At 47.9% G+C, this 20,682-nt stretch overlaps 1 protein-coding gene, 1 long non-coding RNA gene and 1 pseudogene across 6 annotated transcripts in view; 1 reads left to right on the top strand and 2 right to left on the bottom strand.

The window, feature by feature from the left end:
• The window catches only part of SCGN (secretagogin, EF-hand calcium binding protein), a 110,063-nt gene that overhangs the window by 46,729 nt on the left and 42,652 nt on the right, over positions 1-20,682 (bottom strand). The window lies entirely within an intron of this gene.
• The window catches only part of LOC147023963 (uncharacterized), a 56,606-nt gene that overhangs the window by 14,461 nt on the left and 21,463 nt on the right, over positions 1-20,682 (top strand). The gene's annotated exons all lie outside the window — the stretch shown is intronic.
• On the bottom strand, positions 18,636-18,781 carry LOC147023964 (signal recognition particle RNA; annotated as a pseudogene).

Below are 20,682 nucleotides of genomic sequence, written 5' to 3'. Positions count from 1 at the left end.
CCCAGATCTCAACCAATGGTAACTCCATCTCTTCTGGATTTGATTTTGACAAATTTCCCTGAAAATATCTACTGTTGTTCCTTTGCTCCAATTGGTTCATCTGACCACGTGCTTGGTGAAGTGGACATCTCTCTGGCTGTTATCAGAGAACCACCTCAGCACTGTCGTCTCTTGCATATCACTCAGGCCGACTGGCAGGGACTTCAAGCAGCCCTCAAACTTATAGACTGGTCTCCCATCTCTCCTACATCACCTCATCCTGGGAATTCTTTCAAAGAAACTTGCTCTCTCTCACGCACAGATTTATCCGATCTCATCTTCAGTTGTCCTATTCTTCCTCCCACCCATGGTACACTGAAGCTTATGCCGAAGTAGTTGCTCTGAAACAACTTGCCTTTGCCTCATGGAAGGCTAATCCAACTGAAGGTAATCTCAGTTCCTTCCACAAAGCTCGGAACAAGTGTGTATCTACCCTCAGGAGAGCCAGAAAACAATATCTTTCTCATCTCCAGTCTGAACTCTCAAACCTCTCTCCCTCCTCCAAATCCTGGTGGCGTCTAATAAAATCTGTTTCTGGTGTATGTTCCCCCTCCATCCCCTCCCTTACCTCAAATGGTCACACAGCTGACACTGCACATGAAAACGCTGAATGACTAAACTCCGTGCTTGCTTCTAAATCTTGTGTCCCAAACCCATCATTTTCTGTACCCACCTTACGCAGTCGCACCCAGCTGTCCCTGGACACTGTGTCCTTTTCTCCTGACAAGGTGGAGAGCTTGCTGTCAAACCTCAACTCAGATTCTGCAACTGGTCCAGACGGCATCAACTCACGTGTCCTAAAAACGTGCTCTGCTGCTCTTCCTCACCCTCTCTCTGTTCTACTCACCCTTTCATTTGCTCAAGGTCATCTGCCATCTGCTTGAAAATCAGCAAATATTACCGCTCTGCATAAAAAGGTGCAAAAACATATCCCTGCAACGACAGACCAATTAGCCTTCTCCCAATCATCTCCAAGGTCATGGAATCCATCATCGCTTCTGATATTAAATCCTTCCTCTTCTCCAATGGCTTGATTTCCGATCATCAATTTGGATTCAGACTTGGTCACTCTTCCCTGGAAATGCTGCTTCTGTTCTCCAAACAAAGGATGGAGATCCTCAAAGCAAGATATGAAACCAGAGCCATCTCTCTAGATACATCACATGCCTTCAATGTGGTTTGGCACCCTGCCCTAATCACCAAACTCTCTTCCGATGGTATCCAAGGACATCTCCACTCATGGCTCGCAGACTTCCTCTCCTGTCGCGGCCAACGTGCGGTCCTTAATGGAGTTCTCTCATCCCCTCTTCCAGTCCAGGCTGGAGTTCCTCAAGACAGTGTTCTGGGCCCTGTTCTTTTTCCCTGTTTTTTTTCTTTTTTCATCAATGATCTATCTGACTCTCTGGAAAATCCTCTATCTCTTTGCTGATTACTCCACCCTCTGCCGTATCATCAGTCATCCCTCAGATCAGAAAACAACAGCTTCTTCACCCTCTGCAGATCTGGATAAAATCACAAGCTGGTCCAACACTTGGAACATGTCTTTCAACCCTGATAAATCTCACGCTCTCACGATGTCTCTCAGAAAGGCCAGTCTGGAACCCTCCCGCCCCCCATCTACTTTCTCAACAATCCTCTTGATGAAATCCTTTCATTCAAGCTTCTGGGTCTCACTACCTGCCATGATCTTTCCTGGGAAAGCAACATTTCCAAGCTGGCCTCCAAAGCCAGTCCATCGTGCAAAGTCCTTCCTCGGACCACCTGAGTTCCTGACCACTTACAAAGCTTTCATCGGCAGCCTAATGGAGTACTGCTCTCCCCTCTGAGCTGGTGCTCCCGCCTCTCACCTTTCTCGACTTCACGCTGTGGAAACTAAGGCATTTAAGATCATTGGTATCTCCAGCGATGAGGCTGAGTCTTTGGGTCTCACTCTCACCGCAGGCAGGTCGGTGAGCTTTCGGTGTTCTACAGTCTCCTATCCGGCCTTGCCACCCCCCCTCCCCATATTTCTGCAGGGCGCTCAAGTTCCACCAGCAACCCCCTTCTGGTAAAACTACCAAAATCAAGAATCACTGCTCAGCTTCACTCTTTCATTCCTCTTTTTCACCACCTTTGGAACAAACTCTCTTCAATCCCACTCTTCCCTACAGGTCTTCGAAACAGCTGTTTACCACCATTTCCCATGATTTTTTTATATCCCCGCTAATCCACCCCAAACCCACCTCGTTGAAATTTCCTGCTTTCTTTCCTGAAAGTCCCTGCAGTATTCATCTTGCTTACTCTGTGCATTCCTCCCCATCCCTCTCCCTTTCAGATTTCCCCATGTCTCTGTTCCACACTGTTTTATCCTTCCTTCTCCCACCCCTCTCGTCTCCTGCTCTCCTTGTACGTTCTGTGTGTTAGCTCTCATACGAGCCTCGACGTTGTATACAAAAAAAACCCCAAAAACCTTGGTGTGTGTATAAAAGCTGATAATCCATAACCCTGGTGTGTTTCCAGAATAATCCATAACCCTGGTGTGCTTCCAGAAGCTGAGAATCCTTTTCCCTGGTGTGTGTGTGTGTGTGTGTGTGTGTGTGTGTGTGTGTGTGTGTGTGTGTGTGTGTGTGTGTGTGTGTGTGTGTGTGTGTGTGTGTATAAAAGCTGATAATCCATAACCCTGGTGTGTTTCCAGAAGCTGATAAACCTGAAACTTAGCAAGCGATGTTCAACTGGATTTGAAGCCTCTAGAATGCCCGTCCACTATCTTCTAATACAAACCACAGAATAATTCCTGATCCATCATAGTCACACCGACATCTGTTGGACCTGTGCCTTCCAGGATTTGATTGCCGGGCATTAAGCCAAACGGTCTCTCTCCGGGTGTGTGCAGCTGTTTTAAAGCCAACGGTGTCATTTAATCTCCTTCGTTCTGCCTGTAGAAGCATCTTCTGATTTCCTTCCAATCTTGCCCTTCTCTCCTGTCCATCAAGATGAAAACTCCCTGCCATCTCATGTTCGTTCTCATTACTGAACAATTGTTTATGAAACCGTGCTAACCCTGCCATCTCGTCAAATCGCAATCTTCTCGTTTATTCGTCTATCTGTACATCCAATTCCAGCCTGTTCCCAAACATTCCACTCTTTCAATTTACTCTTCCATGAGCCTAGACTTTTGTTCAAGAGTCATAATGAATGAGCATAATGTCTCGAGAATGCACTTTGGTAAAAAAAAAAAAAAAAAAAAAGGTCTCCATGGGATACCCATGAAGTGCTGTATGAGCACTTGACCCTTTTATACCAGATTCAAAGTATGCATTATACCATTACACAAAAGGGGGAGTTGTGGATTGTACCATTACAAAAAAGGGGAGTTGTAGATTGTACCATTACAAACTAGAGGGGGAGCACTCGGAAGAGTGCAAAGCCTCCGCCGCCAGTACTGGTGGGTCACTTAAGTGAACCTGATATCCTATTAATTGTAGGTCAAAACGGATCAGACTCTACTGAACCACGATTGAATAAACTAAACGAGATCGACGCACATGTAGAAATGGCAAAAAAAAAAAAAAAAAAAAAATAAAAAAATCGAAATTCTTTTGAAAAAAAGGTGCAAAATTTCTGGGGTTTTTTCTCTAACAAATTTTTTTTGGGGGGTGGGTGGAAATCACTTAAAACATGTAGAAATGCAAAAAAAAAATTCAAATATTTTTCAAATAAAATCGAAATTTTTTTGAAAAAAAAAGGTGCAAAATTTCTGCTTTGTTTTCTCTAACAAATTTTTTTGGGGAGGTTGGAAATCACTTAAAACATGTAGAAATGCAAAAACAAAAATTTCAAATATTTTTTCAAAACGGCCGCCATAGCGGCCATATTGGACTTTGGACCAAGTCCAAAATATAATGGCATGATCCTTGGACCATACCTAATCCCCCCACCAAGTTTCGTCGAAATCCGTCCAGGAATTTTTCCGTAATACTGTTCACAAACAAACAAACAAACAAACAGACAGGGGTGAAAACAGTAACCTCTGTCCATCTTCGATGGCGGAGGTTAAAAAGGGGTGTGTATAAAACCTTAATATGATGACTTTTGTTGAATCGGGTTGGAATCGGGGAACCGTGAATAAGAGGCAAAGACAGAAACGGGATGAATCGGGTAATAGATTGAATTGGGTAATGGCCTGAGAAACACAACATAAGAGGTGAATAGGGTTATGGTGAGGGTTGAGTTCGGGTTAAGTTAAGGTTCGTTATAGTTAGGGTAGTTCGGGTTCGGGTAGTTCAGGTTATGGTTCGGGGAGCAAGTGTTAGCGGTTCCCACCCAATTCAACCTGTTCCCCTATTCACACCCCTTTTTTCTAATGGTACAATCCATACTTTGAATCGGGCAAAGGGTAAAGGGTGCTAATTTCATGAACCCTTCTAAAAGGAGAGCACCGAGGTCATTTCTTTCATTGATGTCACAGCCTCGTGCCAAGAAAAAATGAAATAAAAGCAAATCATTGCATTCCTGCTCTATAACCGTGTGCACTCTGGATCAACTAGAGATAAATATCAACACTCTGGGTCAACTGAGCACTTTGTAATGTTCGCAAAATAATGTTTGCTCAGACTTCTTCCCTGACTTGATAAGCATGCTTCAATTCTTCTTCTTCCTTCTTATTCCCCGATTTAAGGGGTGAGGCCGAATACCAAGCTGAAGCTCATCTTGTATGTATGTATGTATGTATGTATGTATGTATGTATGTGCCTAAAATACAGCCAAAACGGAACACGATAGCACAAAAATTTTAGGGCCACCTTACTCAACATTCGCCTGCGGTGTGCAGTATCATGTTTCGTTCAAATCGGGCAAAGAAAAATATTATTCAAAAAATCAATTCCCCATTCAGTCAAGTCCTCTTCAGGAGAATTTGATCAATGCAAACAACCTCAGCAGTATAGTTTGCTGGAGCTATCTTTTTTTTCTTGAAATTATTTTTTTTCATCAACCGCTGCCCCAACGGGTTCACTGGTCATCCAGTATATCGCAAAACTATCCTTGGCACAGGATCATTAAGGGTGAACAGTGAGATTATTGAGGCCTGGTACTCCTGTGAAAACTCCATCAATCGACACATCGACTTGCATCCCACATACAAAGCACTATGCAATTAATTACCACATCAACACAAACAGTAGAGTCATTCAATTGCAGCGAATCCTTGTAATTGGCGAGGACTTGGACCAATCCATGATGCGAACTGTCCCCAACGAATCTTAACGGTCTCACCACCACACCACTCTCAAAGTTTCTGAGGAAAAGAATTAGTTTGTTCTTGAAACTTCAGGCTATAAATAAAGAATTTAAATTTGAAATATTTTATTGCAATATTGTGACGTTCAAGGGACTTGAACAGTCCCGCCAACGTAGAATGAGCCGAAACGATGGAGGCGGTTTATTTATTTATAACCCAAAGGTGGCGGTTCTAATCGCTCTACCGCAAACGGGACGAGGAAGGTGGCACGAGTCGCTTTTCACTGAGTTGATGATGTTTATTTGTTTTTATTATTACCAGAAATAACAAGACTCGGCAAGAAGAGGGATCCGGGGCGATTCGACGGGATGGTGTGGGATCGGGCGTGGGGAAAAACACAGACAATTCCAATGAATATACAGTTCTCGATCCCTCTAAGGCACCAAGCACACACACACACACACACACACACACACACACACACACACACACACACACACACACACACACACACACACACACACACACACACACACACACACACACACACACACACACACACACACACACACACACACACAACGTAGCTATTTCTGGTGGTCAGGCTGGACCGTGGTGTGGACGCAACTGTCCCTGGATCGGCATCGGACGAGCTGGCCTTGCTCTCGTCAGGGGGGCAGGAGAAACCGTGGTGCTGTCGACCTCCTGGTCTTGGCCCAAGTCCGCTCACAGCCGCCAGGGAACCAGTTCTGGCGCCAAGTTGCGAGCAGGAGAGGGAGGCAGGTCCGCCCGCCGTTCGACCCCGTACTCCGAGTCAGCAGAACCCCAGAGCCAACCAAGGTGAGGGACGAGGCTCAGCAAGGCTCCAAGACACGAGCAAGAACACGAACGAATCAGCACAACAACAAGGATGCTCCCCGCGGAACAGCCTCCCCACCAAAATAACACGATCTTTTGGTTGTAATCTTCTTCCTCTTCCTTTTCGACCCCGAACAAAACCTTTTTATCCTTGGTCCTCGTCACTTCAATCGAGCCGTTTATTGGCCCACCGCCATCGCCATCCGCCAATCGTGATCACGGGGCGGAGCCATCCGCTGCACTGTCCTGTGACGTCACGGCCAGTCTTCAGAGAATACCAAAAGGGGTTTACGCAGACACACTTACCCTATCCCGTGTCCCTATCTAATTACGTGACATTTATCATTTCCCCCTTGAAGAAATGAACATTTACTAGACAACTTATCACCACTGAATTGCTACTTATTACATCGAGATCCTGGTAAACTCGAACAGCATGGCATACCTAATTAAACATCCTAATTACCCTTTGAATGAATACCCCCCCCCTCAAACGTAACACTGCCCCCTCCTCTGGTACCGCAGCTCCTGCAAGGTATATCACAGGCGCTAAATATATCACATATAAATATCACAGGCGTATATCACGAAATAAAGTAGGAGGGGCAATGGGCAGCGAGTCGCAGCTAACTTACCTATCCTGCTTAATGTACTACCCCCTTATGGCCTTATCCTCGCCTAAACAATCATTCATTTTTTTATTTTTTTATTTTTTATTTTTATCACATGAGAGCACTGAGCGAAGTTGCACTCCATCTTCTGGATCATTGCTCTTGCCCAGCACTCTTCCAGTGATCTGGGGAGGGGAAACAAAAGGTTCCACAAAAACACAACACTTATACTTTACATTCCTACTCTAAGCCTTAACGACACTATTCACAGGATATTTACACTTGACCGCCTCCCCCAGTGGATGCTAATAGACCCAGCGTTACCTGGGGAGCCAATTTTCAAATTTGCTTGCCCCAAAATTCTGCGGGCATCATGCCCTTGCTGCACATGTCAAGTTGTGCGGGATCGAGTGGGACTCATACATCTTCACAACACTCACACCATGGTCATCATCACATTTCTAGGTCATGGTCCTCATTTTAATCATGCAGGCTGAATCCCGTCATGGCCGTGGGGTGGGTTATCACAAGATGATGGGGGCATCTCAGGTGCAACCATGCCCACAGGTAAGCTTTAGTCCAACAAAGACGTTTCTCCGCCCCGCTCCCTTTGATTCCCTCCCCCCTGGTAGCCATCAGCTCTAATCCCGTACAACATTCTGGAAGGGGTCTCACTGGCTCCTCTGGCCTTCCTGGGTCGCCAAGGTCCTACCCGCCTTGGTCGCCCAACCAGACCCTCTCCCGGTTGCCTCCAGACACTGTCACCATTAGCCACCAGGTGGTGAATCTCCTTGAAGGGGGTCGCAATTCATGCTCACCGTGAGCTTCAGCAATCCCTGTGGACAAGCACATCATCCCCACCCACAAAACCCACATGACTCCCCCACCCCATCGGCCTTACATGTGACACCTGCATTTCTAACACTTCACCGACCATGACCTTCCCTGTTACCACACCATGCCCAATAAAAAAAAAATGTGTGCACCATACATTTCACTTCTTCACTTAAAACAACTCACACAGCACTTCTCACCCGATCCACGCACCAGCCATTGTACAGCCACTCGTGCCCGCTTTGTTTCCAATTACCCACTGTCCCGATTGTCACTCTAAAACCCAGCAGAACTTACAAACCCATGCCAATTTTCCCACAATTCATTTTTTTTCCACCAAAGGAGGGCACTTCGCCACAATCTCACCAGCCGTGCATGGCCCTATATGCTCAGCCCGATCTAGTCTCCCGGACCCCCGACAGTGATCTCCGGACCCGACCTATGAAAGGGCATCTCGGATAGACCTGGCGGTTCAGCAGGAGGATTCACCCTCTCCGAGTCTAAAAGTCTATTGGAGAGTCCCTCCATCGCCGGGTACCGGCAATATCGTTGCATGTGTCCTCTTCGCCCGCACCGGAAACAACTCCCCATAAAAGGCCACCGTGAGTATCGGTGAAATGTCTCTTCCGGTTCCGGACCCCCTCGGCCATAATCGAATTGCTCTATTGGCTGGGCTGGACCCCGCCGCTTTGGCGCACTAACTACCTGATTACCCTTTATCAAACTTAACAGTTTCTGGTAGATTTCCTGTAACATTTGGGTAATGCCAATTTCTCCCAGCCCCCCTCCCTGATCCTGGATCTCCGCCTGTCGGATCGTCACCGATGGCCTCTCTGGAACCCGACCCGGCCAACTCCACGAGGCCAGCCTGGCCGCGCACTCGGCCGCTCGGTGAACGGTGGGTGGATCCTGTAACTCCACTAGCGCTCGGACCTCAGGGTCAGGAAGAGCAGCTAAAAATTTCTCTCGTGCCAGTCTGTCCCACGCCTCCACTGTAAGGTCCCGATACGCGATCCTGACTGATTGTTAAATGTCCTGTACCAGCTCCTGCACTGTCTCACCCGGCTTTAATCTGCAGTGCTAGAGCTGGGCCCGCACCAGATCACAGTTTGCTGCAAACCCAAACCGACGGCTCAACGCCTCGCAGATATGGGAGCTGGTCAACATCCCCTCCGCGATCACGTTTAACACGTCTGCTGCTGGTCCCCGCAACGTTGCCACCAAATTCCCTGTACGTTCCTGCTCATTCCACCCGTTTAGTCGGGAAATGCACTCAAATTGCGTCAAAAAAGCTTCAACGCTCCCTGACCCGTCAAAATTTACCAGGGGGATCACTTTTACGGTGGCCCGCTTCTCAGTTTCTCCCTTGTCCGAATCCAGCCCAGGGATCAAACACCCTTGTGGCTGCGTATCCAATTTCGGAGCCCACTGTGGCCAAAGATGTTTTGTGGTGAGGGTCTCATGGGTCAATTTTGCCTCCTGTTCCAAACGTTGAATGGACCGATTCAGCTCTTCCCGCAGGATCTTCTGGGCCCGCACAACCTCCTCCAAGGCTCCGTCGCGAGTTTGTAGCTGCTCCTCAACCAACCCGGACACTCTACTTTCAAAAGACGGCTCTACCAGGCCTTTATCCAAGACTTCATCTTGGCTCATAATTTTATCTTGTTCGTCCAAACGAGCCTCCAATCCTTTTACCTCCTCCGCCAAATTCATCCCTTGCTTCCTCAGCTCTCCCCACTCTTCAACTTGCAGCTGCATACGAGCATCCACACAGGCACGATGACGTTCCAGGCTTTCATCCACTTTATCAACCCGAATGTTCGTTGCATCAATTTTATCTCCCAATTTTTTCCGTATATTTTCCCCCTCCAATGTAATTTCTACCTTTGTTTCCTCCAATCTATCCTCGAATTTACTTTGTATTTCTCCCAATTTAACATCCACACACTCCTGCATCTCAGTTTTCATTTTCTCCATCTTTTCCCCCAATTCATCCCTCATTAAATCAATCCGTGCACCCAACTGTACCCCCATTACCCCCAATTGATCTGTCATTTCTGCCCCCTGTGCCGTCATTTTTGCCATTTGTGCCGTCATTTCTGCCCTCTGTGCCGTCATGTCCCCTATTGAACGTTCCAACAGTGTCTGGATCGTCACCGCACCGGTTTCCGGCACTGCCGGCCCCGTTACGGGCAATGAAGCACGGTCCACGCTCGGAATGGGGGAGGTTCCAACCCTACCCCCGTCTCTCCCCTCTTCCCTCGACTCGCTGCCAGACACGTGGCCTTCCTCCTCAAACATCTGCACATCCGCCATGGTGCAGAAGTCCCGTTTGCCGCCAATTAATTTAAATTTGAAAAATCCCGCCAAAATTTTCCCGCGCTCGCGCGCTTTTCTGTAGTAATTTTAGATTCCAATTCGTGGCGAGATTTTAATCCTGGTATATAATTTAGAGGGGTTCGAACATCCAACACCCTGACACCAATGTGACGTCCACGGGACTTGAACAGTCCCGCCAACGTAGAATGAGCCGAAACGATGGAGGCGGTTTATTTATTTATAACCCAAAGGTGGCGGTTCTAATCGCTCTACCGCAAACGGGACGAGGAAGGTGGCCACGAGTCGCTTTTCACTGAGTTGATGATGTTTATTTGTTTTTATTATTACCAGAAATAACAAGACTCGGCAAGAAGAGGGATCCGGGGCGATTCGACGGGATGGTGTGGGATCGGGCGTGGGGAAAAACACAGACAATTCCAATGAATATACAGTTCTCAATCCCTCTAAGGCGCCAAGCACACACACACACACACACACACACACACACACACACACACACACACACACACACACACACACACACACACACACACACACACACACACACACACACACACACACACACACACACACACAAAACGTAGCTATTTCTGGTGGTCAGGCTGGACCGTGGTGTGGACGCAACTGTCCCTGGATCGGCGTCGGACGAGCTGGCCTTGCTCTCGTCAGGGGGGCAGGAGAAACCGTGGTGCTGTCGACCTCCTGGTCTTGGCCCAAGTCCGCTCACAGCCGCCAGGGAACCAGTTCTGGCGCCAAGTTGCGAGCAGGAGAGGGAGGCAGGTCCACCCGCCGTTCGACCCCGTACTCCGAGTCAGCAGAACCCCAGAGCCAACCAAGGTGAGGCACGAGGCTCAGCAAGGCTCCAAGACACGATCAAGAACACGATCGAATCAGCACAACAACAAGGATGCTCCCCGCGCAACAGCCTCCCCACCAAAAAAACACGATCTTTTGGTTGTAATCTTCTTCCTCTTCCTTTTCGACCCCGAACAGAACCTTTTTATCCTTGGTCCTCGTCACTTCAATCGAGCCGTTTATTGGCCCACCGCCATCGCCTTCCGCCAATCGTGATCACGGGGCGGAGCCATCCGCTGCACTGTCCTGTGACGTCATGGCCAGTCTTCAGAGAATACCAAAAGGGGTTTACACAGACACACTTACCCTATCCCATGTCCCTATCTAATTACGTGACATTTATTATTTCCCCCTTGAAGAAATGAACATTTACTAGACAACTTATCACCACTGAATTGCTACTTATTACATCGAGATCCTGGTAAACTCGAACAGCATGGCATACCTAATTAAACATCCTAATTACCCTTTGAATGCATACCCCCCCTCAAACGTAACAATATTTTATATGTATATATATATATATATATATATATGTATATATATATATATATATATATTTGTATTGACGCGCGGGCATTAACAGTGCAGAGCCCCCATTCCCAAGCGAGCCCGAAACTCAATGTGTGCAGCGAGTCATACAGTGCACTTGGCAATCCGGGATTATCGACTCGAGCTTCCAATGATCTGGGGAGGATTGCCAGTTGCATTAAAAAGGCATACGAATGAAGACCTCTTAAGAGGCTGTACGAATGGTGTTTTTCACAACACAGGAAACAGCTAGCACGACGCCCATGCTGCACGAAACGCACGGAGGCCGATAAAGGCGACTCCACGCCACATTGGGCGGGATGCGAGTGTGCGAAGTAAAAAGCGGCACATTCCTTTTCAACCAAATATTTGACGCGTATTGGTGTTCGCCCCACGCACACGATAGCAGAATCGGGTGAACACGAGCACTGACCACGTGGGCCATGGCCAAACCACGTGCACTGTATGGAAGGTGCTCGAAGGCAGACACGTACGCCGCTCGCGAAACATGCATGGATTTATCCATAACAATGTACCTTCGGCCCTCTCTGGCAGTTGCGGATTCCCCACGGATGGTGAACATCTTCTCGTCTCTTCGGCCAGCGAAGCTGCGATCGAGCCGGGGAGTGTTGTACAGTGCGGGCCGCGTTGGCGCGCGGAGCGGGCGCGTTGATCAGCATTGGTCGGACGCCCGGGAGGGCATGTGGGACCCTCAGCCGGTCACCAGGGCACGGCCCGGGAGTTTTTGCGGGACGACTCGCGTGCCAATTTCGGTGTGGGCGATTCGTGTCATGTCGTGGGGTCGGAGCGGAATATTGCCGCTGTCTGAGAAGACCTTGCCAGAAACGAAGTGAGGCGGTTTCTGGCCAAAGTTAGCGGGCCACGGAGCGCCCGATTCAGGTGATGACGTTTCAATTCGGGGTGGCCCATCCTACAAATCCTATAAAGGTCGGAGCGGTCCTTCCGCCTTTCTCTTTCGCTCTCTTGCTCTCGCCTTGCCCTCACCTCACTCTGCTCAACATCGCCATGACCCGCCTCCTGCTGCCTGGACTCCGCCTCTCTCGCCTCGCTCTACTCGACATCGCCATAACCCGCCTCCTGCTGCCTGGACTCCGCCCCCTCATCTCCGCCCACACGCCGTCGACCCCACCCGCCTACCTGGTCCCACCAACCACTCCATCCACACACTCTGGACTCCGCCCCTTCTCCACTCAAGCCCCTCCTTCACGAACATGGTCTCCATCGGTGGAGACCCAATCTTGGGTAAACCCCAATCGGTGGAGCGGCCTCCCCCTCTTCTCAAGGGTTCACAGAAATCAGGTAAACCCCAATCGGTGGAATGGCCTCCCCCTCTTCTCCATAACTCGCTGAAGACAGATAAACCCCACTCAGCTAGCCAAACCACTCATGTGCTCAAAAAGGTTCGAAGACCAAGTGACACACGCCAGTGCCGCCTGCTACTCATCTGCGCTTTACCCCAAAGTTCTTGTGAGGCTGATAGAGAAATTAAAATCCAATTTCTAAATTGGATTTCTAAAATCCAATCTAAAACTGCTCCTGGATGCAGCACCTCCAACTCTGTAAGAACCCATGCGGAGCTGTCCACCATGGTTTCTGTCCCCTGGCTCAAGTTCTGTCCTGGTGGCATTTCTATTTCCCCTTGCACCTCTAACCTATTTCCGATGTCACCACTCATTCCATGCTCAGGACTCCCACACACAGCAGGCTGCACACATTCCAAGGTTATGTGTTGACATTCCACACCTTCAACCTTGCCTGTGTACTGACCAACCACCTCGCACTCCAGGGCTACATTCTCGACCGCCAGGTGAATACCCACACACACTTCGGCCTCGGCAGCACATACCGGTGCTGTAGTCTGGACTGTGGGCTCACCGGCTCACAGCATTCGTTCACAGGCATGCCACACACACATTCAGGGGTCACGCATACGTGCACCCCATCGGACAGTCTCTTCATTAACATAAAATTCAATTTCTACCTTAAGCTCATCGTCCGCACCATGTATGCATGTACCCACGTACCTGCTTCGTTCCAGAGTCACCTCTGTCCGGTTGCGTCTCTCCAGCAGGTTACTCATCATCGGTTCGCCACACTCCATCGAGGCTGTCAGCTCCACATGCTGGACCTGCTCAAAATGTATCTCATTCGTCAACAACCCCGTATGCTCCCTCAATGTCTCCATCACCAGGGTTTGCTCTAATTGTGGTGTCATCCGACGAGTGATGTCAATCAAGTTCCGCACAACTAACATTACTCCCTGTGATGTCACACATCCCATATTATTGTGCTGTTCCACTTCCTGGCTCCATTTTCCTTTCCATTTGAGTCGCTCTTCCTCTCTGAGCCTTTTTAGTTGTTCGTTATCCTTCTGGAGTTTTTCCATCTCCGTGGACTCCAACCTTGCTCTCTCCTTCAGTTGGTCAGTTTCAAATTCGTTTTCTTTTTGTTTTCTATCCCACCGTCTCTCATGTTCTTCATTCTCCAATCTCATCGTTTCCTTCAATTTGTTGATTTCCTTTTACTGTTTCATTCCTTGTTCTTTTTGTTTCTTATCCCACTGTCTCTCTTGTTCTTCCTTCTCCAATCTCGTCATTTCCTTCAATTGGCTGATTTCCCTTTCCTGTTTCATTCGTTGTTCTTTCACTATCTCCTCATACTCCAACCTTGCTTTTTCCTTTAGTTGTTCAATTTCAAATCCATGTTCTTTTTGTTTTCTATCCCAGTGTCTCTCTTGTTCTTCCTTCTCCAATCTCATAGTTTCCTTCAATTGGTTAATCTCCCTTTCCTGCTTCATTCGTTGTTCTTCCATTACTCTTTATTGCATCCCATTCTTTAGTCTTGCTTTGGCTTCTAGCTGTACGATCTGCACAGTGTGGTTCCTTAACGTTTCATTCTCCGTTCCCTTTCTTTCCTCTCTTAACATCCTCAGCTCATTTTGTAATTCCGTCTCTTTGTTTTGGTGTTCCCGTAACTCAGAAGCTTTTTCCCATAATTCCTCTCTCGCCTCCTCACCTCTTTTCAATGCTTCCCTCCTTATTTTGTCCATTTTATTATTGTATTCCTCTAGTTCTTTCAGGCGTTTCTCTTTTCTTTTTATCTCCTGTTCTCGGATTTCTCTTATCCGATTACCTGCTCTTACATCTCCCTTCAGTAGTTCCAAGTCCAAATCGTGTTCCCGTTTTTCCTCTTCCAGCTTTGTTTTCCATTCTTCTTCCAAGTTCTCTCTATCCCGGGAAATACGAATTTGCTCTTCCACTAATCTTTCATTCAGTTCGCTCTTCTCTTGTTCCAACTTTCGGGTAAACCCTTCCTTAATTTCTCCCTGTAGTTCTTTGAACTGTCTTGACTTTTCCAACAATTCTTCCTTCCTTTGCTCCAGCGATTTCTCCCCTCTTTTTATCTTCTGTTCTCGGCTTTCTCTTATCCGTTTGCCCGATCTTACCTCTTCCTTCAGTTGTTTCAATTCCAAATCGTGTTCACATTTTCCTTTTCTTTTTCAAAGTTCTTCCTATCCTGGGAGATGCCAATCTGCTCTTCCTCTATTCTTTTGTTCAGTTTGCTCTTCTCATATTCCAAATTATGGGTATACAACACTACTAAATTCTTTTTTCCACATTGTTCGTCGACTCTGTTGGCTAAGTCCGCTTTCAGCCACCGAATTCGTTCCCGTACATCGGCCAATCGTTGTGTCCCCCCCGTACACATAATTTTTCTGAAGCTCGTCTGTGTGCCGTTGTGCCTCGTCCACTTCAATTTGTACCTCTTTATATAATTTTCATAACTCCTCACCTCTTCCAAGGCATCCCCCAATTGTGTCTGAAGCTTGCCAATGTTCACGTAGTCGTCCTGCCACGCCTGCCATGGCGCATGCCGTGACCACGTGGTTTGAACCGGTGGCTGGGAGCCTCCGCCTAGTGTTGTGCCGTTCGTTGCGCTATTAATAGCCCACTCCCGCTTCGTGTCGTGCCAAGGTGGAGCCACGCCGCCATTTTGCGACTCCATTTTCTTTACAATTTCCAAGTTCCTCACCCGATCCGCTCAAACATAAAAATCAAATCAAATTTGGACCGTTTTTTTGCTTCTTCTTTTTCCGCTTCTCGTAACCAATGTCGGCGTGCGAAATGCACCACTGGTCCAAATATCCCGCTCCCGACTACCAATTGTTGCGGATCCGGGGTGGCGGGATTCTTGCCCGACTCTTGGCGCCACCCTCACCACTGCCATCTCCGGGGTTTATAACGCCGGCTGGCTCAGCACAGGCCTCGGGTCACGCGTCTTCAATCGCGATACCAACGTAATCCTTGTACCTTACCAGTTGGGGAAATAGAACCCTGGTTACAGACTGGTTGTGTCAGATGCCAAGTGTTTTCTGCCAGTCTGTAACCATTTTGGTTTTATATGCCAATCGAACGGATCGTTCCTCGACGCGACACGAATTACTCCATAGCGGCAACCTCATACGAACCAATCATATTTATTGGGGAATATCGAAGAACACGACACAAGCAAAACATTCACGACAATGTTTTTATTAACAATTTTTAACCCATTCTTAACTTGGGAACTATGGACTACAGGTTTCGAGGAGGGTCCGGACCGAGATATGCCTTAAACAACGTGCAGACAGACAGACAGACAGACAGCATGCATGCAAGACAGAGTACTTGGTGATGTTTCATGGACGAGAGGACAGTGTCAAAAGCACGAATGTCGCTCACAACAAGCGGATGTCCACGGATTCGAGCCCCCAGCTCGAACGCGATGGCAAGATGGCGGCGCCGTACTCTTCCTTTTCCGCACCGCACGCGGTCTCCGCGCGCTCCGACCCCGCGCAAGGCCAATGGCACAAGACCGCCAGGCCTCAGCCAATCTCTCCCAAGGTCTAGCACACAAATCCAGGCCTGGCCTGTTCACCAGACAAGGCCCAAATCGAGGTGCCGGGCTCCGGCAAGCGGATCGGCAAACGTGTCGAGTCGTGAGGTGAGCAAGGACCGTCAGAGGCTCCGTCGTTTCCGCCCTTGCCTTCCCGCCTCAAAGCCCGACTTCTCAACTCCGTCCTCTCAGTTTCTTTCTCTGTAGAATCACCTTTTCCACGCTCGCCTCTCAAAGCCGGCTGCCGTTCTTCTCACTGCAGAATCACCTCCTCATAAGAGTCGATCGCCAACTCAACGTGCAGGCCGCCTCTCCCACTGCCCAAAAGGCAGACTCGGCGCGCTCAGGTTCAGCTTCTCTCCCGGCAGATCCAACACTGTCCCTCCTTCGTTCGCTCGCTTCGAAACACGAGCACGCCTCGAGAGCAACTGTTTCCACACACTGAACCCTTTTCACCACAGTTTCTCTTTTGTTCGCTCGCTTCGAAACACGAGCACGCCTTGAGAGCGACTGTTTCCACACACTGTACTCTCTATCTCTCTTTCGTTCGCTCGCTTCGAAACACGAGTACGCCTCTCTCAGCGAAGCCTACAAACTTCTCCCCTTAGCTCCACCTCCCTCTCCAGGCCACTCCCCCTCAGCTGACTGGGCGGGGCCCATCGTCCGGAGAGGGGAGGAAGAAGAGGGAGCCCGCGGCACACCACCACTGCACGAACAATTAAACATGCATCCTACACCTCCCGACACACATGCAACGTCCGTTTTACCAAACAACCAAGCTAAACATGCATTTAATGGGGGATCTGAGCTAATCCTATATTTAGTAGTCTAATAAGGGCCATTTCCGGAACAATATACATATACAATATATATATATATATATATATATATATATATATATATATATATATATATATACACATACATACGAGGTCCGTCTAAAAAGTAACGGGACTGAGCCTGCTGTGTGCTCCACTTACACAACTTGAACGGGTTGCGTCACAGTCTTTCGCAACATTCCAGCAATATATATGATTGGTGATGGTTGACTGCGCTCATTGTGTGATATATTTTACAGGTCGTGCTTTACACGTTGTCTAGTCTGAGTCGTGCACTATGAGTCGTGAGCAGAGAGCCAATCTGAAGTTTCTTGCCAAGCTTGGCAAAACACCTTCCGAATCCTTCGCAATGCTGCAGCAAATGTCACGTGTCTTCCCCTCAACGGGGTAGAAACAATGTCACGTACACGTGAATTTGAATGGCACAAGAGGTTAAAAGAGGGACGGGAGGAGGGTGAAGACGATCCACGGTCTGGAAGACGTTCAACGAGCAGAACAGTGGACAACATCGAGCGTGTGAAGCAGATGGTGCACGCAGATCGTCGACTCGTGGTGTGGATGATTGCTGAGGAACTTTCCATCAACAAGGACACCGTCTGGAGCATCATCACTGAAAATCTCGAAATGCGCCAGGTGTACGCAAAGATAGTTCCCAAGCTGTTGTTCGAAGACCAGAAACAGCAAAGAGTTACTATCTGCAAGTCATTATCGAGCGCCTCGAGGATGATCCAGACCTACTCGGGAGAGTCATTACTGACGATGAATCGCGCATATTTGAATACGACCACGAGACCAAACAGCAGAGTCGTCAGTGGAAAAGTCCGGCATCACCAAGACCAAAGAAATCAAGAATGTCGAAGTCGAAGGTCAAGGTGATGCTCATCGCGTTTTTTTGACATCGAGGACATCGTCCACTTCGAGTTTCCACCACAGGGTCAAACAGTGAATCAATACGTGTACAAGGAGATTCTCTGGCGCCTCATGAGATCAGTCTGGGAAAAGATGAGGGATCTGTGGGAGAACAACGCCTGGGTGCTCCACCATGACAACGCCCCTGCTCACAGTGCCCTGAGCATCCGACAGTTTCTGGCGGAGAGGAACGTGCCAACTCTGGAGCAAATCCCGTATTCGCAAGACTTGGCCCCTTGTGATTTTTTCCTATTTCCCAAGCTCAAGGGGGTGATCAAGGGGACCCGATTTCCTGATGTGGAGGCCATCAAAAGGGCCGTGACGACGGAGCTCCAGAGGATTCCAGAAGAAACCTTCCGGGGGTATATCGAAGCATGGAAGAAGAGGATGGACAAGTGTGTGAGACTGGAGGGAAACTATTTTGAAGGGGACATGCTGTGATTTCAATATATTTTTTGGAATAAAATTTCTGTGAAGTCAGTCCCATTATTTTTTAGACGGACCTCGTGTGTGTGTGTGTGTGTGTGTGTGTATATATATATATACACATATACATATACATATACATGTTGTTCTTCTTTCGGCTGCTCCTGTTAGGGGTCGCCACAGCGGAAAATCTGTTATGATCCGCATACTGATTTGGCACAGGTTTTACGCCGGATGCCCTTCCTGACGCAACCCTGGTCGCCTCTTACGACACAGGGATAAGGATTGGGTTTCGCCATGATTCCGGGCTGCCCTACACCCTCTCATAGCGCGGCCCAGCGCAGAGCAGAGCTCCCGTCCTCAAGCGATCCTCCAACCCAAGCCTCCGAGTCGCCGGATTACGGGCGCACGCCACTACGCCCGGTATATAGATATATATATATATATATATATATATATATATATATATATATATATATATATATATATATATATATATATATATATATATATATATATATATATACACACATATACATACTGTTACAGATCTGGAAACCATACGCATTCAAACATACAGATGTCCCAAAGAGTAAGTTATTCCGTGAAGTACATTTGAGACAGGTCCCTTCCTTTTGTCTAGTGGGAGAATCAAAGGTGTGTGTTGCAATGTCCTTTTAGGTAGGTTATTAAATCTTTACATCCAACAAACCATCTAAGACCATCCAACAAACAAACTCACAACACCACTGGAGTTTGTGAAGCAACCCTGAGAGCAGAGAGCGTTGGGCCCTGATCCCCGCCTCGGACTCCGCTCTACTCGAACCGGGCTCCTTCGCAGACATGGTCTCCACACGTGCGGCCGTGGACCGAGCCGCACGACCATTAACAGGTGCCGCACCACGGAGCACCCCATCCCTCCAACGTGCAGGTACCCCGCCGAACCACGACCCCAGCTCGTATCTCTCCCTGGCTGCGGGGGTCGAATAAAACATCTGGGTTTCTTATCATCTGAGTGTGTGTCTGAGTGTGTGGTCCCGTCTCGTAAGTATAAACTGTACAAGTGTTTTTGAACATTGTAACTTCTTGCCTGTTTATTCCCGCGTAAGTCTGCTCTGTGTCTTCTTTATTGTAAATAAATTATTAGAAATGTTCCCAGTTCATTTTCGTCTTTTCCTTCATTGGTCCAGCATGGTTCGGATCTGAGTTTTAGCCGGGTTTTTATACCCGATAATCGGTTCATCCAAGCCGGCACAGCTTTGGCAGTTCTGCTCGACTGCACCCGAACCGGAGTCGGTAGTCAGTAGTTGGAATGCTACTGCAGTGGTAGAGTGACCCGTTTCGAGCAAGACGTGCCGAGGGCGTGGTTCCCCGGTAGTCAAAATCGCGTAGTTAATTAGGTAAATTGGTTCTAGACAAAAAGACCCTACGCTACGCGGTTGAGATATTGGCGTCCACGGTCGGTTCAGCAACCCACCAGCTTACCGAGTTATCCGAGAGTGACAGCCTAAAATTCCAGGGAGTCTGTTGGAGACGACGTAACCTCCCTCACCAAGTGGTCTTTGTCGCCACTGGACATCCGGCCAGCAACAATACATATATACAGTAGATACATACATTCATACATACATACATATACACATATATACACGTACATACAGTATACATATACTCTACCGGTCTAAAGTTTTAGAACACCCCCATTTTTCCAGTTTTTACTGAAATTTAAGCAGTTCAAGTCCAGTGATTAACCTGAAATGTGACAAAGCCAAGCGGAAAACTGCCAGAGGTTAAAAAAAAAGTTTATGTTACCAAAAACTGAAAAATAATGTAAATTTCAGAGTTGTTAAAAAAGGCCCTTTTCAGGGAACAAGTAATGGGTTAGCAACTGCAGCTGTTCTGCAGCAATGGAAGTAAATTAAGCCTTGAAAGTTGATGCAAACAATTCCCTCAGGTGCCCCAACTTTTGTTGATTAGTTACAAACCCTCTGTCTTAATAAAAGCAGTGTTGGAACAGACTATGTTGCTACACCTTCTGAAGCATTATTTGGACAATATTGCACTGCAGGAAGTAGTATATTGCTATCATAATGGCGAGTAAAAGACAATTAACAAAGGAATACAGACAGACCATTGTAACCCTTACAAGTGTCGGTCTTTCCTTTAGAGAAATTGCAAAGAAGCCAAGGTGTCAGTGAGTACAGTTCCCTACACCATCAAAAGGCACTTGGAAACTGGAGGAAACTCTGACAGGAAGAGAGCCATAACACAATCAGAAGACAAGTTTCTGAGAGTCAACAGCTTGTGTGATCGGCGGCTCACAGGA

Source organism: Eptatretus burgeri, chromosome 7 (genome assembly GCF_056783735.1).
Source record: "Eptatretus burgeri isolate ZD-2024b chromosome 7, Ebu_testis_v1, whole genome shotgun sequence".
NCBI lineage: Eukaryota > Metazoa > Chordata > Myxini > Myxiniformes > Myxinidae > Eptatretus > Eptatretus burgeri.
The sequence above is the reverse complement of the archived record's forward strand: the minus strand, read 5'-3'. Positions and strand labels throughout refer to the sequence as shown.